An 11040-nucleotide genomic window follows, 5' to 3' on the forward strand; every position below is an offset into this window, starting at 1 on the left:
AAGGGCTAATTGGCTGGCCTCCTGACCTGAAGTCTTAGGGACACAAAAGACTTTTAACCACCCTGCCTCTGCACCTGGACTCCGCCATAAGTGAGTCTCCCCTGCCAAATTGTGCCACCCCAGTCCCGGGCCTTTGTAAGTGGGCCTAAGGTGCTTTCCAGTGCAACCTATCTTCTGTGCTGAGTGGCGCATCCCCACACATCTCCTCAGCTAAGCGGCACATCCTCAAGCAGAACCGAGGCATCATCACTGCTGCATTGATTGGACCTGCTACAGAAGACTTGCATCGCCTTCGCATCCTGGCTTTATGCATCGCCCTTAGAACCTCTGCTGCATAATGTTCCCCCATGGCAGGTCTTCGCATCCCTTGTCGACAGCAGCCTCGACGAAGACGCCAAAGCTCCACATCACAATTTAATCAGACCCGGTGCATCATCTCAGCTGCGCAATGCATCCCCGACACGACCTTTGCATCTCAACCCCCATCAAAAGGATCCTCAACATCTACGCAACAGGACCTTATACTGCATCTCGGAACCTACGCATCTCATCAGCTGTGCGGCGCATCTTTGCCTCAGATCCATGCAACGCTCCGCAACTAGGATTTAAGGTACTTTTGTTCAGTGGGCCTAACTGGGTTCCTGTAGACAGGCCAGCGCTCCATCATGGTTGGCCTGAACTTTTGACTTTGTCCCAGTCCAGCACAACCAGATATGCCGAGTTGGTGCTATTCTAAAGTTTATTCTTTAAAAATTCATAACCCAAATTCTACTGATTGGATTTTTGTTGTTTTGGTCTAATATTATTTATTAAATTAAGTTCTATTCTTCTAACCTGGTGTGGGATTCGTTTTGTGTGGTGTTTTCACCTTTTGAAGTGTTTTACAAATACTTTACACATTGCCTTCAAGTTAAGCCTGACTGTTCTATGCCAAGCCGCCAGATAGTGAGCACAGGTTAATATGGGGTTCGCTTGTGCTTTATCCTCACAAAGATTGTGTTTGCTACTTGACCAGGGTTCACACCCCAGTCAACCAGCAGCCCAATTTCTCACAATTCCTAACTTACCTTAATTGCCAAGTCCTTAGTGAGATTGGCATGAAGTGATGTCAAAAATGTGGTACCATTTGATGAGGAATGTATTGATGTGTTATAGAAAATGAAAGGGAGTTATTGTTATGCCTCCACACTTGGAATACCTGATTACAATTTGATGCTTTTCTTGTTTTGTCATGAAAAGAATGGATGTGCACTTTCAATTTTTATACAAAAGCATGGAGGGTTAATGGAGGCAGGACACAGCCTATTCAAGTGTAAGTGGGGCTGTGCCCAGCTCCTCCGTCCCATCCTGCCAGTGATGGCCAATCCAGGCACACCTAAGCTTACTAGTGTGTGTGGCTATCTAACAGGAATACACAGAGCTCAACTGTCATATACACCCAGTCATGTGACCCAAGTACAGGCTACAGGCACTAAGGGCCTCATTTTGAGTTTGGCAGATGGGAAAGCCCATGCACTAAACTCCTGACAGGGTGGCGCCACCTTCATGAAGGCAAAATGTTTGGAGGAAGACCACGCTAAGGCTGATAGGTCTAAACATGGCCAAGTAGTATACATTACAAAAAGGGTTGATTGTGCGGAGATATGAAGGAGAAAGAAGAGATGAGAAAATTGATTCAGTGCAAAATGTAAATAATGTTAGTTGTTTCTTTATGGATTCAATGCAAAATTCTTTTAGTGAGTTGAGAAACTTGCTGGAAAATGAAAAAATAAAATGGGATAAGTTAGACTATAAACATTATTATCAGGATTTGTATGACAATGCAGAACAGAAGTATATACTGCCTGACTGAACACTGCACCCAATGTATATGTATTTGCATAATAAAACACATGCATGAATGGATAGTTTGATTAGAACTTTTAAGAAGTATTGTGAAAACACATAATTTTGAAGCGTTGCTGAAGATTATTGCAGTAGATGCTAAATGTGCCATTTAAATAACCAGGGCAAAAGAACAGTTACAGTCATGAACCATGTTGGCAAATCAGAAAGCCCATTTACTGACATAAGGCTCCAAGTCTTCACCCAGTTGAAGTAGGTCCAACTTCATCTTTTATAATTAAAGTCATTATCTTCTCAATCTTAGACAATTGAAGTCATGATCTTTCCTTATTTATCCAGAATCATTGTCATGTCTGCCATTTGATACAGATGTTGTCTGACCTTATTTTTTCAAGAACTGTGAAAGCATCAATTCATTCTATTAATGACACTGATGCAATACCTGATGTGACCTACGTATGGTTCAAAAGTCTAATTTTCACCATGTCAAGGTTAAATAGGAACATATACAGACACATATCCAAAATAATGTATAACCAAATAGTGTAGTCTGAATTGACGTTCTTTTACCTCAAATGTTCATAAGGAAACATAATGCATGTCAGACATTCCTAAAATTATGTCAGAGAAGATTTACTATATAAAGACTCCTACTTGACCACTTGCCAGGAGAGGTCTTTAGCCCAGACTATTGTCTGAGATATTGCCAGAGACAGTCTCGCTTGAAGTATGCACACCTCAAAATTCACAGATTCAACATCTTGTCTGTAGCTGATAAAGCTGAGTTTTGGAGGAAGATTGTGGTGTGTGTTTGCCCTTTGCAGGGACCACTGTCTTCATGCCTCTGCTAGTTAGGCTTTGCTGTCAACAAGGTATGCAATGCTTTCCTTCTCCCTCAGAAACTCTGGACTGCAAGTTGTTCTGCCTTCAGTGCTCTCTTAGAGTAGAGCATAGAAGTAAGTATTAGGGTGTTAGGTTCTAGATTACATTTTAACCATGTTAGAAATGTTAATTATATTCTCGCTATTTATAACATGTCTTTTTGCTGTTTTAATAATATTCTGTGAAGTACTGTTAGAGGTACTGAGAAACAAATTATTTGTGTAGTAATAAATACTTTTTACTTAAAGGTGTTCATTCTTAGTACAGTGTGCGTGATACTGTGAATAACTAAATAAGGTTTGTTACTGTTACAACAATGCCACTAATCCCTTCCTGAGAGATTGTTAGTAACCCAAAAGTAATATCTCTGTTTCAATCACACATTGGATAGTGTTTTGTGGGGCCACAATAACCTCTTTCACATTCATCATTGGTGCGTTCAACCAAGTTCACCCATGTCACCCATGGGTGGAAAAGCTCACCTTGTAGAGCTACGCCAAAGTCGTCGCTTACGCAACAGTTGGCGCCAATATGGGAAGATGTATCTTATGATTACGCCTTGAGTAGTTTTTTTCACTTTTCACACAAACCTGAACCATGGTTACATCATTACAGAGACGTCCATAGTAATCCTGGTTACCTCCTACTGGGGATAAGGTCACACATATTGCCATAGGTTGGTCAATCTTGGCTCACAAAAGCTTACTCCCCATTCTGTGGGTTTTCTAATTCTTTGATTTCAACTTTCAATTGAATCCATACGTTCTGGAGGCACCTATTATGACTGGGGCCAATTACAGGGAAGAAATTATTGAGCATCTCAAAGCTCAAGGTGTCCCCGACTTTGGCAGTTACATTTAAAATGGCTGCGCATCCAGCACATGCCTTTGAGACGTTTTACTCATGGGTGTTCAAGCCTATTGATGCTTCCCTAGGCCAGATTCAGGGATACAGTGGTAGATCCGCCATTACCAGGATTTGGACAGCCCTTTAACCTACCAAAAACACCAGAACTGTTTTGGTGGTCAGTTGCCACATACACACAGAAATGAAAGTTTAGGGCCTCTCAGCAACGAAGGGACTATATGGCCAGTTTTGGCTTAAAGAAAATGTTGCAAAGATGCAAGCGGTGCTAAAGATATAGGAAAGCAAAAAACAGCTTTCTCTAAAAAAACTAGGTCCTAACTATAGCTACCTGTGGCGACCACCACTAGGTAATATCATAGTCATTGTGCCAAGAAATACCTATAAAGGTTTACGAAGGGACAAGTAGAGCACTTTGAATGGATGGCCCTCCGATCACGCCAGGACAATGGTATAAATTCTGGTAATATGTTCAGTCTGGCTTATATTGGAACTATGTCTATGGTATGGGCAATCAGGGGTAGTTCCAGTAAATTCAATGCTGCTAGAGAGCAAAATTGATATCATCCTATAGTTAGAAGTGAAACAATACTACAATCTGCTAGTATCCTTTTGGGTATTGATTTCATCAAGAGGGATCATAATTTGTGCTGCCTTCACCTAAAAATATCCTTGCAGCATGTACATTTTTGTCCAGAGCTAATTTGCATCAGAGGATCATGTATGTCATCTGGAGATCAGGTTGAAAAAGATTCAGCTCCAAGAAAAGTGACTTACAAAGTGAGCCAAAGAAACCGTTCATAGTATCAGTCATGTCAGCACCAAGACCTCCATCAGTACTAAAAGTGTGCATGGCTCCTTCCCACAAGATGCCATTCATGACAAGTGTTCCCACCAGCACACAAAAGAAGCATTGGCATTTAGGTTATTGATATATTTTCTACACCAAGTATAACGGATCCTCCATTCCCCTGCTCTTAGTGCAATCTCTGTCTAGCTCAAATGTAGGTGTGTTTCAACTCTATAAAAACAACTACACCGCTGTTTTATTGGCATTGCTTATACAGCCAAATGCTGGTATTTGAAGTAATCTCCAGAAGCCAGTTTCCCTTAGTTCAATCACTTTATTCAGGAACCAGCTACATAGGTGAAGCTCCCTCGCCTGCTCTCCATCAACTGTCCCCTTCCCAGCTTCCCCATCATTCCATCATGACCGAGGCTATGACATCATGGTTACAGTAACTATGCAGGCTGAGGCTGACATAACCCACCATATTATAACATATCCCCTTTCTTTACACAACAAATAAATATTCTACACAACCCCTTTTTTCTCTCTTGAAACGGTCTATTATTTCTGTAACTGAGGGCTATGTTAAATCAATAAATGAATGGGTTTGCCAGAGGTGCAGCTCTTAACTTGTGATATGTTTTTCTTTGTTGAAGGTGCTTGAAATATTAAAGGGCTAAATTGTACCTTACAGTACATCTAAGATTGAGTGGGGCTTAAGGCAATTTGGGAGACGTTGAAAGGAGATTTGATTTGAATACCATTCTCCTTCATTAAACATCAGAGGGTAGTGATCTGTGTGCTGTTTAGGTACAGTGCCCAGAAGGTAGAATAATGGGTCGCAAATCTCTGTGTATAACACCAGGTGGTATGTCTGAACCACACACGTGTTTTGTGGCAAGGAAGGACTATTTCATTTTTCATTCAAAAATATATTTGATGTAAAACTAAACCTGCAGAATAATATTCTTATATAGTTTAGGTATTTCAGGACACAGGAATTATGTGATAAATTGGCATCACATGAGCTCCATGGCTTTGCTTTGATTGTTCTGAAGAAACTGAATGTTCCCCCAGAGTCAGGGCCTCATTTATAAGCCCATTGTGCCACCGCTGCATCTTTTTTTTACGCAGCGCTAGCAGTGCACTACACTGCTCCATATTTACAATCTGACTCATTGCCCAATGCGTCAGTTTGTAAACCCCGGTGTCACATTATACCTGCGCTAGGTATTATGTATGCAGTGTAGGCGTTCCAACGGATAAAACAAAATAGAACTTCAGCATTGAAATTTACAACTTTTCACTGCATCAAAATTTTACTGCCTGCTCAGACCAGGCATAAATTGCTGGAGTTGCGTCAGTTTAACAATACAACTCCAGCAATGCGTCAGTGTAGCACTAACAGATGTTTCAGAATTTGTGATGAGAATGTGTACCATTGAGCTCTGTATTGTAAATGCAATGCATCCATAGCATCGTTAGGGGATGTGCGGCAGGGGGCAAGAAATCTGACGCATTGATGCATTAGTTTCTTGTAAATGAGGCCCTCTGTTTTTTATGGCGGGAATAATGTATGTAGATAAGGTACCGGGGTCGCTGGGTAGTCTCCTGCATATCAAAAAATGCTATTACATCCTCCCAAAAGGCGTTTGTGTCCACTGTTTCAGCCCATAAGCACCTTTTGTTGCTTTTTGGAGATGTCATCTGCAAGGCAGCCATTTTGCAGCAAAATGCAACACACATGGAAAGAGGAAAAAATGAGGAGAAATGAAAACATTTCTCCTCATTATGCCTGTGTAAGGTTTTGGCACTGCTCAAGTTTACGTGACAACGCTGATAGATAGGCTCCTTTTTTTGTTATCTCTTTTCTACAAACTTACCTTTTTCAACCTTTTTCCAGAGTGTGATGACCATCTCTTCACGCACAACCCTTCTACAATATATTGGCAATGAGTTTCTTGAACCTTTCCACCTTGGAGAAGCCCACAGTCTATCTGCAGTTCTATGGACAGAACAACAGTCTCATTTATGAACATAACATTCAAGAGCTTAGTTAAATCTTGCATAGAATGTTATGTATTCTGATAAAAGATGGGATGATGGTTTCCAGAGATAAACGAAAACTCTTAACTGACTATGTAGATTCACCGTTGAGCTCCCATTTCTCAGTCTATGAACCTGCTTGTGCTTTCCACTCTCAGGATAAGTTCTTGGTCTCATTTCCCATGTTTCATCCTATGCCTATGGGCAGCCATGCCTTTTCTGAAGTGGAACTCTCTTCCTGTACTTCTCAGACTTGTTTCTGATCTTTTTAAATTTAAATACACAACTATATTCATCTTACTCTAGGCCTGTTTTCCACTTTTTGTTACTTGCCCCCAGGGTGAACATTTCACTCAATTAAACATTTAACAAATTAACAATTTGAATATAAGTATAAATAAGGCCTGTAGTTTTGTGCATGAAATCCTGACTTACAGTCCAATATTTTCTTTAAATAACATTTGTACGTGTAAACAATGTTTATAGACCTTTTCACATGCTCAAGTCACACACATGGGGGCATATTCAGGAGCACCTAGCGCCTCCTTGCGCCCCATTAGCGTAATTTTGTTTACGCTAATGTGGCCCAACGTGGGCAAAATCCCTGCACCCTGATTACAAAGTGGCGCAATGCATGCACTGTAACACTTTGTAACCCTTTGCGCTACGTTATGCCTGTTCCAGGCATGATGTATGCAAAGGGGGCATTACCCCGGTAGGGGCGCCCAAAAAATTGCACAAAGAAATCTAAGCAGGTGTTAAAAGGAGGCTCCCATTAATTTCAATGGGTCTCTGGGAGCTTTGCAGAATAAGCGTCAGAATTTTTTACGCCAATCCTGCAAAGCTCTGGATTAGCATAAAAAATTATGACACTAGTCCCCTAACTATTGCCATGGTGCACAGCATTTTAAATACAGCACTCACATGGTGGCGTTAGGCGGAGCGCTAAGGGGGCGTAAGAAAAGTGGCACTCCACTGTGCGCAGCGCCACTTTTCTTAAATATGCCCCGTAGTATTCTTTAATATTGTATGGTAGAAATGATAATAATAATATCTTAACACATAGTGCTTCATTTCACAGTTTTTGTCATATGATAGCGCCTCAGTAACAGGAGTTGCCACTACCCAACTTTCCTGATGAAGGCGGCAGTATCTTAGGCTGTTACTAGAAGTCCTTGTATTTAAACACGTCATTGCTGGAGTATCTAAGGTCGTTGCTAGAGGTCCCTAGAGAGTCAACCACCAATGTCAGAATAGAAGAAAACTCTGAACAGAGAAGTTGCTTTGTATGTCTCCATTTGTTGTAAGTAGGAACAAACAATGATAAAACACTGACTATGCATTTCTTTTGAGTATGCCAGATGATATAGATGTTGTAGCTTCAACATATATATTGGCATATTCACTTTGACAAGTCGTTTTTGCTTGTTTTCTAGACCCTAAATAGATATGCAAGTGCTCAGGTATGATGGTGAATGGGAGTGATGATGTGGGGCTGCACTGATGATGTGGAGCGATGACAGGCGAGCAAATTAGCAGGAGGGGCTAGAAAGCTTGGATGAGGAGCAAAGACAAGGAGTGAGGAAAAGTGTTGCGGGACATTAGGACCCTGCAGGCAGAGTTCTCCCCAAGCCCACAGCCTGGACACTGGACACCACTTCATTACCAAGGGACTGGATAGGAAGTGAGGGAAGGAGTAGAGTATCCCAGGTTTTGGAAGAGGTGGGACAGCTTTGGTGGAGACAGGCTCCCCCTGTAGTAGAGAAACAACAGAGAGGGTTTCAATAATAACTAATAGACTAGTAACACATCGATATCTCTGTGCTCATTTACCCGCAGAGCCTGATATCTGGGCACTACGACATGGTAATGAAGGGAAAGAAATCCAGAAGAGATCATCTACCTGATGGCAGCACTAGCAAGCAATTGCTCTGACCAGCAAAGAACCACAGCCTTCATCTGTTGAAGTGAGAAGGTCAGTGCTTAGTTTGAGCCTGTGTTTTCCGGTGCTCAGCACCTGCACTTAATTGTCATCACCAGAATTTATGAAAGCCTGCCACATGGTGGTGCTGTTTGTCCAAGTTAGAGATGAGCACAATAACAGCTGTTTAATAATTCAATATGCTTTAAAAAGACTAAAACCGGCCACCCAGGCCTTCTTATAGCTTTGGGGGCCTAGAACAGTCTAAATTGGCATACTTGTAGGAGTGTGAAGATTTTTAGTTGTGTGGATACTGTTATTGGCTGCACTATAGTGGCATTTGGTGGTGAAAGCTACAATGGCTTCCTCTCGAGGGCCCTGGGACTTATTTTGTTACACATTAAACACTTGAGCAGGTACAGAAAAACTTGTGTTTGAGCTTAGCTAGGGGCGGACACTCATCTCAAGCCCTTTACATAGTAAGGTGGTGGCAGAAGAACATCACCCAACCCCAGAGAATAAATATGCAGTAGAACACCAGTGAGCTCCTATAGAGGTGCTGAGAGACCACATTGTTTCCACCAGCAGTCTCCCTGCACCAGCACTACCCCATACAATCACAGTGTTACAGGAACTCACAAAGACACAGCACCTGGTAGTGAGGAAGGGTAGTGCAAACCTGAAAGACAGGACAAGCCCTGCAACACTAAGGAGATGTCCTGTTGTACTGTGTGGGCAGCGTGGAAGCTGACATGAGCGCATGTGTGTTGAGGTCCCCAAAAATAACAAGTGGCAGCCATCAATAAAGGCTCTCAACTGTCCCATGTTTAAAGTGTCTATTACTATTTACTAACAGTTTCAGTAGTAGGTAGAAAACCTGCTACACAGGGAGGGGAGCCTGTAAATTGTGTACCGAAATGTGTGAAGATATCACTCTTGTAATCTTTTTTGTCCTATGTCCAAATTGGCATGGTTGAAATGAATAAAACCTCACTTCCTGAACATGGGTATTAGACATTACCTCATAGCAGCCCGAATGTTTCAATCTGATACAAGTATTCCCATAGTTTTTTACCTTAAGTAAATTTCTTCTTGCTGTGTAGTACATAAGAAAGAGACAGGGACCTCTTTTATGACTGATAACATAATTTGATTTTATACATGGCCTATGATCTGCATTATTTGCACATGACTGCCATTATCACACGTTTATCTTTACTAAAAGGATTATCTATTTGTATTATTATATTTTATGCATTTTATGGGGTTGTTTCCCCGAAATAACCATATTTGATAATGATGATGAGTATCACAGTGCAAATGTCTACCTCTGCGGTTTATTAAAGATTATAACTTAACTAACACCAAAACCAATCTATGAGATTCATTGTAGTGACTACAAGTTTTAGCACAGTGTAGTAAAAATCCACCCTTAAAGGCATATTGCTTTTCATATATGTTTTTCAAATTAAATAAATATTGCCTTTGATTTAGCTTTTCATAACGATCAGTTCTGATCAGTTGCTTGTTACAATTACCAGCGCAGACCTACTTTATAGAGCATAAGCTTTCTTGAAAGGCAAAAGTTGCAATACAAAGACTATTTTTCAGTGGAAGCGCACACCTCCTGTCCAATCAAAACTTGTACGCAAGAAGATCAACTTGTTGGCATACGCAGTGGCGTAGCGTGGGTTGTCAGAACCCGGGGCAAGGCAAGTAATTTGCGCCCCCTAACCCGTGGATTTTAGCACTCGAGTCTCTTCCAAGATGTTGCGCCCGGTGCGGCCGGCCCCCCCTGCACCCACCACGCTACGCCACTGGGCATACGTCCCTTTCTTCAGACTGCTTCTTGAATCTCTTTTCTGGTGATCACATAAGCTATGGTGACATCTCTGGCGTCAAGTCAAACCTAAAAAATAAATTGCATATCCCTACATCACATTCTGTCGGTGACATGGAAGACCTTAGACAGCTACTTGATATCCTTTCAGTCAGACTCAAATTCTGCACTACCTTTAACCATTACTAGAGGGCCCATAGGTTTCACCATTACCCCTCAATGCCAAGATCCCAGAGAATTATTAGCAGAACTTATGCCCTTGAATAGCTCCTATTTCTGAAATTGTAAAGGACTTTTGAACATAAAACACATGTAGAGTGTATGGATTCAACATATAAATGTGCATATTTGCTTACGAAAGGCTAAGTAGTTTTGCTTATTTGCTTATTCTCTAAATATCAAAATGTTGGGCAATGATAGTGAAGATCATTATTGAGGCTTTTATTCGTCGCTTGTAGTTATAAACTTTTTATGCACCCTAAAAGGAACAGAAATGTTGTTATAATCTAGACTGTGAAGGGGCATGCGAGATGGGTAGGATTATGTTAATCTGATAAATGGGTAAATGAATGAGTAGCAATGGGAGGTAGCGCATGAATGGAAGTGAGGAAGAGAAACAAGGGAATGAATGGAATCAATGAAAGGAGTTGGAAGGATGATGGAAAGCAAGCAACACTAGAGTGAGCAAGGCACATGGAGTGAGCACTACATGAAGTCCTAACTAATTACCTAATGGAGCAGTGATGGGATAATGTAATGAATGAATATGAATGACTACTGTTATTTGGGAGCCTCTGTAAATGCATTAATAGAGATAAGATCCTGAAAAATGGACGAGAAGACCATGGGCCA

Source organism: Pleurodeles waltl, chromosome 4_1, assembly GCF_031143425.1.
Source record: "Pleurodeles waltl isolate 20211129_DDA chromosome 4_1, aPleWal1.hap1.20221129, whole genome shotgun sequence".
Lineage (NCBI taxonomy): Eukaryota > Metazoa > Chordata > Amphibia > Caudata > Salamandridae > Pleurodeles > Pleurodeles waltl.